General features: G+C 26.2%; 1 long non-coding RNA gene across 3 annotated transcripts; it reads right to left on the bottom strand.

Annotated features, from left to right (window-relative positions):
- Positions 1 to 3,015: 3,015 nt before the first annotated feature.
- LOC132935359 (uncharacterized) lies at positions 3,016 to 8,835 on the bottom strand. Of its 3 annotated transcripts, none has more exons than XR_009663223.1 (7): positions 8,038 to 8,835; positions 7,708 to 7,970; positions 6,740 to 6,965; positions 6,428 to 6,665; positions 6,207 to 6,366; positions 5,982 to 6,133; positions 3,016 to 3,308 (listed from the first exon to the last, which is right to left on the bottom strand). It is a non-coding gene; the product is annotated as an uncharacterized LOC132935359 (long non-coding RNA). The 3 variants fall into 3 exon arrangements; XR_009663225.1 differs by having other exon boundaries at positions 5,992 to 6,133; XR_009663224.1 differs by having other exon boundaries at positions 8,042 to 8,835.
- Between the last annotated feature and the right edge of the window lie 1,755 nt (positions 8,836 to 10,590).

The raw sequence follows: 10,590 nt of genomic DNA, 5'->3' as shown, positions 1-10,590 counted from the left end.
AGGTCAGCAACCTTTTTGATGAAATGGGCCAAAAATAAATATCCATTTTTCACGAGCCACAATTTGTGCATTATACCTTATTTTATTTTGATCAAAAAATATGTAGTAATATCAAATTTAGTTTAATTAACTAATTAAGTTTTTAAAATTTAAACCAAAAGATATGTATTTAATTTTAAGCATTGAATAAAGTAAAAATGATGGTTCAATTTAAAAAAAAATTAGTGTATTTTTATACTATTATTATTATTAATACTATATAATATTAATTAGTAAGGTTCAGATTTAAAGGCAATATAATCATTCAAAAAAGCATTTAAAATGTCAAAAAAGGCAAAAAAAAGCATTTAATTAATTTAAAAAAGTAATTACAAAAAAAATTAAATAGTTTGTACATTGTATATTTAACTAGTGTGTATTAGAAAATGTAATCGGGGTGGACTGACGAACAATAGTAAGTTTATACGCATTATGAACATATTTTAATCTATAGATAGGTAGTATGGGTACTTTTATAAACGTTAAATTAACTGGCCATACCAAGTACTCGATAAAGAATTATAAGTATTTGGTAAATATCGCCGATAATAAAACCCATTAAAAATAATTAATAGCCATCAATGCAGTCTTCAGAAAATCTTATCGATCTGTACCATTTATACGTATGTCGTATAAAACTTAAATCAATTGAAAATTAAACGCAATGAAGGCATTTATAAGTGAAGAAGGCAAAAAAATGGCAAAAAAAATATGTTTATCATCTTACCTACATATTAAATGACACGCATTTTTATATAAAAATTATTTCTCTATTATTATTATTATTATTATTAAAAAAAAGGCTTTTGTCTTCAAATCCAAACCTTATTAATTAGCCAATTGCATTCTATCAAAATATGACAAAATATTTTATACTAACCTTGTTCAGTACAATATAACTATTATAATATAATATTATTATACAATGACACTGTAAGAAATGTACTTAGCAAACAATTGTTATACTTGTGCGGCTGGGTTATGAATTATCGATTGATCCTTGAAAATATTTCCTCAACAATATATATCAACCTCAAGTGAATAAATTATGTCGATGTACATATGACTGGTAAGTGGTACAGTTATATTGTATACATAAATATAGTGATAGGATTATAGCTAGGAGATAATGGTCAATGAGACAGTCTACTTGCATTTTCGTTCTTAATGGAAGCATATAGCTATAATTTTAAAATGATTTGGGTTTATATGAATATCAATGAAAATTCCAATTTAAATATGAAAATAATGTAAACAATTTTTCGTTTGAATAAAATTAATTTCTGGGCATATCCTTGCGGTCTCCAAAGCTTGTTGTTTCTGTGATTCAAGATTGAATCAGTCTATAAAATTAACATTAATTCAGAATAATTTTACCTTAGTCAGTAAATACATAATGTATACCTAGTGCTATATTATATTTTTCCTATTTAACATAATATAATCAATATTAACTACCCATATATTTATTAATATCTAAATAAATAATATTATAAATGTATATATAATTTAGGAATACAAACTTTCATATTTTCAGTGACAGGCTTAAAAGGAACGTAAACCAAATAAATGTTCTTTCTCCTTTTCTAAGAAGTTTTTATCATACAATATTTGTAATTTTTTGAAATTGTAAGAAAGAAATGATGACAAAATCGTACAAACTGTCATGAACCAAAATATATACCTACCTAATTAAACAGTTCAAAAAACAAATTACAAAATTACAGGAAATCAATGACTCAGTTATCTACGTTAGATCAATTAAAATCTTATTAGTACCTATTATCACAGATTATTGGTATTATAATAAAGCCTGGGCCTCAACAAGTTAAAAGTTAACATTATTTAAGTTAAAATATTAAATTAATTAACTTCTTACTTTTTTTCCAAATTAATTTTTAAATTAATAAGTTACTTTTTTTCATGATTAACACCGAGTGACTACACCGTATATTATGCACGTCATGGTGATTTAAATTTCAGTCGTTTTCCAAAATTCTAACTCATCTAATGATCTGGGCAATCTACTGAATTCCGACGGAAAATATAGTTGAAGATTTACCTGTTCAGATGAAATTTGATGTTTAAGATCAGTAGGTATTTAAAAATCATACCAGTTTTTGGCCACTATTCCAAAAATGTAATATTTGTTTCATTACTCCTTGACAAATATTATGCATATACTTAATCTAAAACGAAAACTGAAGTCATATCGATAGGCAATACTTTTATTAAACAAGGGCCTTTGTGATAAGACTAATCACTTTTTGAGCGAAACGATTCATCAGTTCTTAATTGAGCGTCAATACCCAAAAAAGACATTCTTTTGTTTATAAATTCCCCTTCTTCTAGGCATGAGTTGCAACTATGATATGCGCTAAAGTATTTTACGTTTAACACAAAAGCTTTGGCTGGTGCGCCACATACAACTTAAGAAATGAAAAACTTTAAAAGTTTTTGATTTATTACAATTCTATTTTCAAAAATTGATTTTATTTCAGTAATAAAAGGATCAATAAAAATATATATTGAACCAGGTATTCAACTTCTTCCATGAAAAATTCCTACTGGTAGTATAATTTTATTAACTTCAGGAACATTTATAAAAGAAACTAAAATAGGCCAGAAAACAATTTTGAGCTATCAGAAATAGATAATCCATCAATATGGAGACGCTCAATTGAATTACGTTTAAATCTTTTAATATATTTTCAAAATATGTGTACAGAATGAGTTTAATTTTTCCTTCAATATGAATATAAGAGCCATTTTCATTTGAATGATATGTAATTTAGATTTAGGCTTTTTCAATAATGATCTAACATCTTTAGGTACGCCGAAACCTTTTGATCGTAATATAACGCATTTTATTATTATGTGAAATATGATATTTTGCAATTAGTTGTGATGATTTATCTTGTAAAGAACAATTATTTTGACCACCATTTTCATATAATTGAAAACTTTTATTTGGAGATAAATTATTGACATTATGATTATTACTACAAGTATTATTATGATTAGTAAAAATGTCCACTTCCATGGTTATAACTTCTAAATCTAAATTATAATTATTAATTTTGTAATGTTTTATTTGATGATGGCAATTCTTTGGTACAGGAAAATTTCACTGAAGATGCTGACATGCTGTATTAGCAATTGAAATTGTTGTGGCAAATTAATTGAGGAACCTTCCTTTTGATACATCCTTGAAACCGTTCTGTTATAATGTCTCCTCAACATTAAATGTGATGGTTCAGTTTTTTTACCTAAAAATGAAAAATGAAATTATAATTTGGTATAGCTTAATAATAATAAACAAATATTCTGTATAAATGTTAATGTCTTTGATAATAAAAAAAAATTCTAATTATTACTATTAACATTTAAAAGTATTCAATTTAGGAAAATGCAATTGGTTGATACAAAAGTAACAAAAAAAAATATTTTATTTTTATTTATTCTTCAAGAAGACAATGGGCCCCTCTGAACATGTTTGTGTGGGGGCCCATGAGTTCACAATTTGTTAAGAGTCTGTCTATATTTTGTTCTTGTTATACCAAAGTGAAAATTTTTTTTAAGAATCTTAAAAGAGTTGCTGTGTTTAATTTCTCCTGATAGTAAATTGTAAATTTTTGGACCAATATATAAGTATGTGGATTGTGTTAATTTTTTGTGCATAGTTTGTACTTTGATATTAGATATTTGTCTAGTGATATGCCCATGTTCAGTTTTAAAAGTAAGGTTATTTTTAATTATGTAAAGTACCAACGATTTGTAAAATATTTTTTTTATTGGTAGTACTGAATGTCATTGTATAAATATTTTGTGTGGTATCATGAATCTTTTTTTAGGATAATTTTGAGTATTTTATTTTATATTTGTTTTAATGAATCTATAGTTATATCCTCCCCATATAGAAATACCATAATTAATTATGGATTCTATTAATGCTTGATACACCACTCTAATTGTCTTAAGTTCTAAGATATCTGTTAAATTTTTAAATGCATGCATAAGTTTTCTTAATTTATTTGTTACACATTCAGGGGCAGACTGGCCAGGGCGGAAAGGCGGAGAAGTCCACCTGGGCCGGTCAATTTAGGGGCTCTAAATTTAAATTATAAATTTGTAATATTATGGTAAATTGGCTGTCTGTTGACTGTCAAGTAGTCTATTATTTTATTTATTACAAATTTACAATATAACTTACATATTTTGTACATTGATACATACTCACTTAGTAAATTGTGTTTAATGTTTAATTGTTAATACTTATGTTTCTTTAGACGATAATAAAATATAAAATATAATATCAAAACGTTTATTTTTTAAAATTTATTTGCATAATAATTTAATGATATTGAATTTTATTGTTGCAAATGTATACAACCAAACATTTCCATATATCCCATATTCGTTCTAGTTTATGTCAACTTAGACGCACTAATTGTTATGACAGTAGAGAGACAACTATAAGAAAACATTGACTTATCTGAAATTAGGGGCTACAGCATCATCATATTTATGCCTTTGACAAATGACAATAAAGATATTGTTATTATTATAATACTTTTGGGTCTGTATATTTCATCTACACCTGGGCTGATATACTCCCAGTCCTGTACACATTTTATGTGGTCATTCCATTTCTATATTTACAGTTTTTAACTATTTTTACAAAGGTTTGGCATGTACATATAATTTGATTTAAACAGTCATTCTCATGTATACATAGATTTGTTTTATTTGGTTGATTCGAATTAACTATATAGTGTGGTAATATGTAAGTTTTTTCTAAGTTTAGGAACAAATTATTTTTACATAGCCATTTTTGTATTTTACTCATGTCGGACTTTATCTCAAGATTGGCCTTCAACAAAAAGTACAGTACCATCTGCGTAGCAAACTAGTTTTCTGTATGTATTCAAGTAATTAATTTGGTTTACATGTATATTAAACAGTGTAGGCGATAGACTTGTCCCTTGAGTTACACCACATATTATTGAAGTTTCTTCATTCATTGTTTATTCATTGTTTATTCGAACGTGTTATTTTCTATTTTTTAAATATGAACTTAATAAATTCTGAGCCGTTCCATTGATACCAAGTGTGTTAACATTTTATAGTAATATTCTATGATCTATGGTATCAAATGCTTTTGCTAGATCCAAGAAACAGTTGCACACTATTTTTTATTTTCGAACTGTTGCAATTGCTTATTCAGTACTTTTACCAGGTCTAAAACCGAATTGGGTACATTATAGAAGATTATTACTTTCAAAGTAATAGACTAATTCTTTTTTTATAATTTTTTCAAAATATTTGGCAATATTTGATATTTGTGATATTGGGCGATAATGTTCAATGTTAGATTTGTAGGTAGATGTATACCTTTTTTGTTTATAATATTAACTGTTTTAAGTCCATATTAAATTTATTTTTGAAAAAAGGTTCAATGTTTATTATGTGAATGATTAGTTATAAATTTCATTGTGGGATAGTTTAATTTTGTAAATAATTTCAACCAAATATTAAAATCTATATACTGGCCGATACCAGGCATGCCCCCCCCCCCCCCCCCCCCGTAAGTTGTGAAATGTTCTGTTTTTGGTAATATATTTTATAAATTTTAACAATTGTTAAAAGTGGTATTATCAAGATTAAAATGTCCCCTCCATAGAATTGACCTGAAGACGCCCCTCCGATACACTTGATGATTGACTGGGTTGGGGTGTGTTATTATTTTGCAATAAAATCCAAGATAATGTGTTCAAAATTTTTACCATATCAGTGCAGAATACAATTGGGGAAAGGGTAGAGCCTCTACTATATTATGAAATACAATTTTCAAGAATATCCCTCCACAATTTATTATTTACTCCAAGTTACACCACTAGAACCATACCTAGCCATATTATATACATAGTTTATAAGCTTACTTAATCTTACTTTACAAAATATGTCAGTGAATTCATATTTCACTGATTGCTGCTTTCTTCGCGTGCCAAACGTTGGCTTCCATGACGGAATCAATCTTTTATGCGACACTCAAAATTGCTGTCATTCATTTGATAATTATCATCAGCAATTTCTAAAATTATAATAATATCATGTAATTGCAAGTGGGTACATACATTAAATAGATGAAGACAATAAATAATTACGTTTTACTGTCTTCATAATTTAAAGATTATCTAAACAAAAATTATTCTTGAACCCTGTCCAAGAACATACAGAAGACAATTTATTTGTAAATAATCTTAAAAGTACTCTTTTGATAAAGTTTTTTCAACTTATTCCACCAACTGAATGTATAAAATGAGTCTAAAAAAATCAACATATTTATATATAGAACAAAATTAAAATTAAATTTTACTATTCTTACTATTTTGAGTTAATATTCATAATTTTGTAAGTTTTTCTCAATATCTCTTATGGCTGCAATATCTTTTAATAGAAACATATTTAAAACAAAATCATCTAATGGGACATATAGTGCGCTAAGAGAATGTTTTGTATGTTCTAAAAGCACATCTAACATTTTGTCCAATCTATTCAAGAACATATTTGTTGAATTCAAAATTCTGTAAATGTGAGCACACCATTACTAGGATTACTAGATTCTGAAAAATTAAAGTTATTATTATTAATAAAAATACAAATGTTGTAGGTTAGGTATATTTATTTCAATGTTTACCTTGATAATTTGATAAATCTGAATCGAAATTACGTCTGATTGATTGTAATGCATTAAATCTTGTATTTGAAATGAGTAGTAAAAATAATTCAATATTTTTTTTGATATACAGTTATTTTTTTTAAAAGTAAAATATATAGTTTTATATTAATAGATATTGCCTTGGCGTTTTGTTAACTATTATCAAAATGTTCTCCAGTTGACTGCAGAGTCCTTTGACTTGTATCTAGCAACAAATATTAAATATAAAAATTTTAAAAACTATAAAAAAAAACCTACAAAGTAAAATTAGATATTTAAATTATTAAATACGTTATTATTAGCTTCATTACTCAATAAAATATTTTCATTTAAGTTTAAGTGTATTGTATACATTTCTATATATTATGTAACAAACAATAAAGAAATTAAAATATTTTATTAAAATTAATATACATATTAAAGGTAAATTATACAGTTTTAATTGTGGATGAATTATTAAAAAAAAATAAAGAGTGTATAATATATTGTAAGTAATTCAATCAGTTAAGTATAATAAGTATTATTAGTTATTACCATGGTTATATAAAATATTTTCATTTTCATTTACGTTTGACTGCATTCTATAAGCTTCTATATATTATGGAACAACTCACAAATAACTCAAATATTATATTAAAACATAAATTAATATAAATATTATAGGTAGTTATTAAAGTATATCAACTATACAAATACAAGTTGCAGATATTAATTTATAATAAAAAAATTATGTATAATATGTAATACACATATTATGTATATTGTAAATAATTTAATCAGTCAAGTATAATTTGTGTTATTACCTACCTTGCTCATTATGTAAAATATTTTAATTTTTGTTTAAGTTTGAGCTTCTATATAAGGACCAAATTACAAATAATTTAAATATTAAAAATAAAGAATACAATGTAGGCAATGTATAAAGACATCTAATAATATAATATTACCTTGGTCACAATTGTCGACAAAATGTGATGTTGATTCTGCGGTTAAACCTAATTTATTAAAAATATAAAATTAAATGTCTATACAATCTTAGCCATAGAAATCACTTATTTTAAATTTCTTTATTTAAGTAATACCATATGAAAAAATAATTTAAAATATACTAGTTAAAATATTGTTACTTCTGTATACTTCTGAAATTGATCGTGGTACCTAAGTGTTGGTATACACACTATAAGATCCATTTCTTTACAAGAATCACTACCTATAAATTAAAAATAATATATTTAAAATATTTTATGATATTGAAATCAATAGACATCATAGATTACCAACATTATACCCTGATGCATCATATTGGGGTTTGGATAATTATTATATTCTGCCTCGTCTTACAGTTTTTTCGTTTTCCAACTCAGACCTAAATATTTGGACTTCCTTCATCGCAGCTTGTTCTATGAGTCTATTTATTATGTATTATAATAAATATATTTGTATGTCTTTTAAACCCTTTATAGGGCATTAGGCGCTTTTGCAGTGTTTGAGCTCAAATTTTGTTCCCAGACTCACATAGGTATATGTATTTTTTAATAAATTTGAAAAAAAAAACATTTTTTGCGTGTAGTAAAATTATAGTAGTAAAAATAAGTGTGTAGTGGTATAATAATTTACCACTTTGATATTATGTTAACGCGATTACCGATAACAAGATAACGATAATAACGTTTGCGTACAGGCTTACCACTCGTATGACATATATTTTTACATATATTTCCCGTTGCATCAAGTGGCAAAATAATATACCAATAACTCATCGATAGAAAAATAAAAAGCCGGTCAAGTGCGAGTCGGACTCGCGCACAAAGGGTTCCGTACCATCATCTATAAAACTGTTGGCAACACTGCTTATATTATATATTCAAGAATTTTTAGTATTTGTTGTTATAGCGGCAACAGAAATACATAATCTGTGAAAATTTCAACTTTCTAACTTTCATGGTTCATGAGATACAGGCCTGGTGACAGACGGACGGACGGACAGCGGACAGCCTTCGTAATAGGGTCCTGTTTTACCGTACGGAACCCTAAAAACTGTCTGGTAAATATAGCTATACCAGAGACCTATAAAGGGTAAAATTTTATTTAGATTTATACTAATTATGTTGTACCTAGATGATAATCATTATTTTATTTTCCAATAGAAAATGAAATAATAATAAACTTTGTACCGAATCGTTCAATAACTTTAACAGGGTAAAACTTCCAATCTTCAGATGATTTACCTCCTTTCATAAACATAACTGTGGTAACCCTTTGTTTTACACACATGACCTGGAATACCATTCAATGTAACAGTCTTTGGTTAGGTTAGGTTACTGAAAACTTTTGCTCTTCTTTAAAATAGCCAATAAAATCCATATGTCACTAAGTTTAATGCACTAAAATAATTATAACTTTAATAATTTACTAAAAGTATAATAATTAAAATAGGCATAGGAAAAAAATTCTAGGAGTGGAACATACTGGAGTATATTTGTCAGATAAAACTATAATATGAGTTCTGTGTGTATACCAATAAACATAAAGTTTTCAACATAATATAATCTTGGATCCTCGTAGAATAATAAAAAAATATATTAACTTATATTCCTGATTATGACTATCAGCTATCACAATAGGTAGGTACATTGGTAACTACTTTAATTAATATATTAAGAATATTAATTAAATATTTATTAAAATTATATTTAATGCCTAATAGTGTAATCGTATTTGTTTCTGTAGGAGTTTTGTTTATTTTTTTGTGCATAAATTATAATTTCAGGGTTTTTTTATATATTTAGATAAGTACTAGCAAAATAATATAGCAACATATTTGTTTATGTACCTATGTGTGTGTGTGTAAGCAGTAAGTACAATATTTTGACAACAACTGTGAGAATATACCTACTCCTGTATTAAATGTGTACCTAGAGGCCACGTTGTGACTTGTGAATGATGTAGGTAACATAATACCTACTACACCTACAATTTAATATTTTATTTGACTTATAGGCTACTTAATTGATATGTTTTCAATAGGTAGTAAATGTATGAATTTGTTGTCTGTAAAATAATATAATCTAAAAGACTAAGAAGATAAATAGATTATTATTTACCAACTACAAAACTATATAGGTACTACTATTAAGTATAGATATAATTAATTTAATTAATTATTCACATAACTGTTTTTTCGAACCTTCCATTTTGAAGAAATTGAACGACTAGTACAAAATACAAATATGAATAAAAAACAGAAAATATTATATAGTAGGTAGTAGTTATGTTAATTGAACACAATACTGTATAACTTTACAGCACACTGATATTACACGTCCACATATAAATAAAATTATAGACTATAGTTTATAGAAGAAAACTCGTATAAAACTTTTCACAAAATAACAAGGTTAGGTACCAATTAGCTTATGCACCCTTGAATACTTGATACTACTTTAAAATATAAATTGCGAAAATAAATGTCGTCAATAACGGATAATCGATATTATCGTGGGTATTTTCATGTCGGAGATGCCCGATTGCGGTCCGAATAAATTCAGATAGTCGTATTTTATCCCAAATATAAGTATCCCGATTGCGTTCAAATGGGTGTCGCCGGTTTCCACCAAAAATGACCTTTCCGTTTTCCAGTTATTACTTATTATATAATAGTAACGATATTAGTGTACCAACAAAATAAGTCAAAAAATATAATTTTATCATAACACTTATTACGATAAACCTATGGTTTATTTGTAGATATAATAATGTCGAAATCATAGTATATAATATTATCTTATATGGTGGGTTTTTAATTTTTATACCCGTATGCGTCTTTATCT

This window comes from Metopolophium dirhodum, chromosome 1, assembly GCF_019925205.1.
Source record: "Metopolophium dirhodum isolate CAU chromosome 1, ASM1992520v1, whole genome shotgun sequence".
Classification (NCBI taxonomy): domain Eukaryota; kingdom Metazoa; phylum Arthropoda; class Insecta; order Hemiptera; family Aphididae; genus Metopolophium; species Metopolophium dirhodum.
The sequence above is the reverse complement of the archived record's forward strand: the minus strand, read 5'-3'. Positions and strand labels throughout refer to the sequence as shown.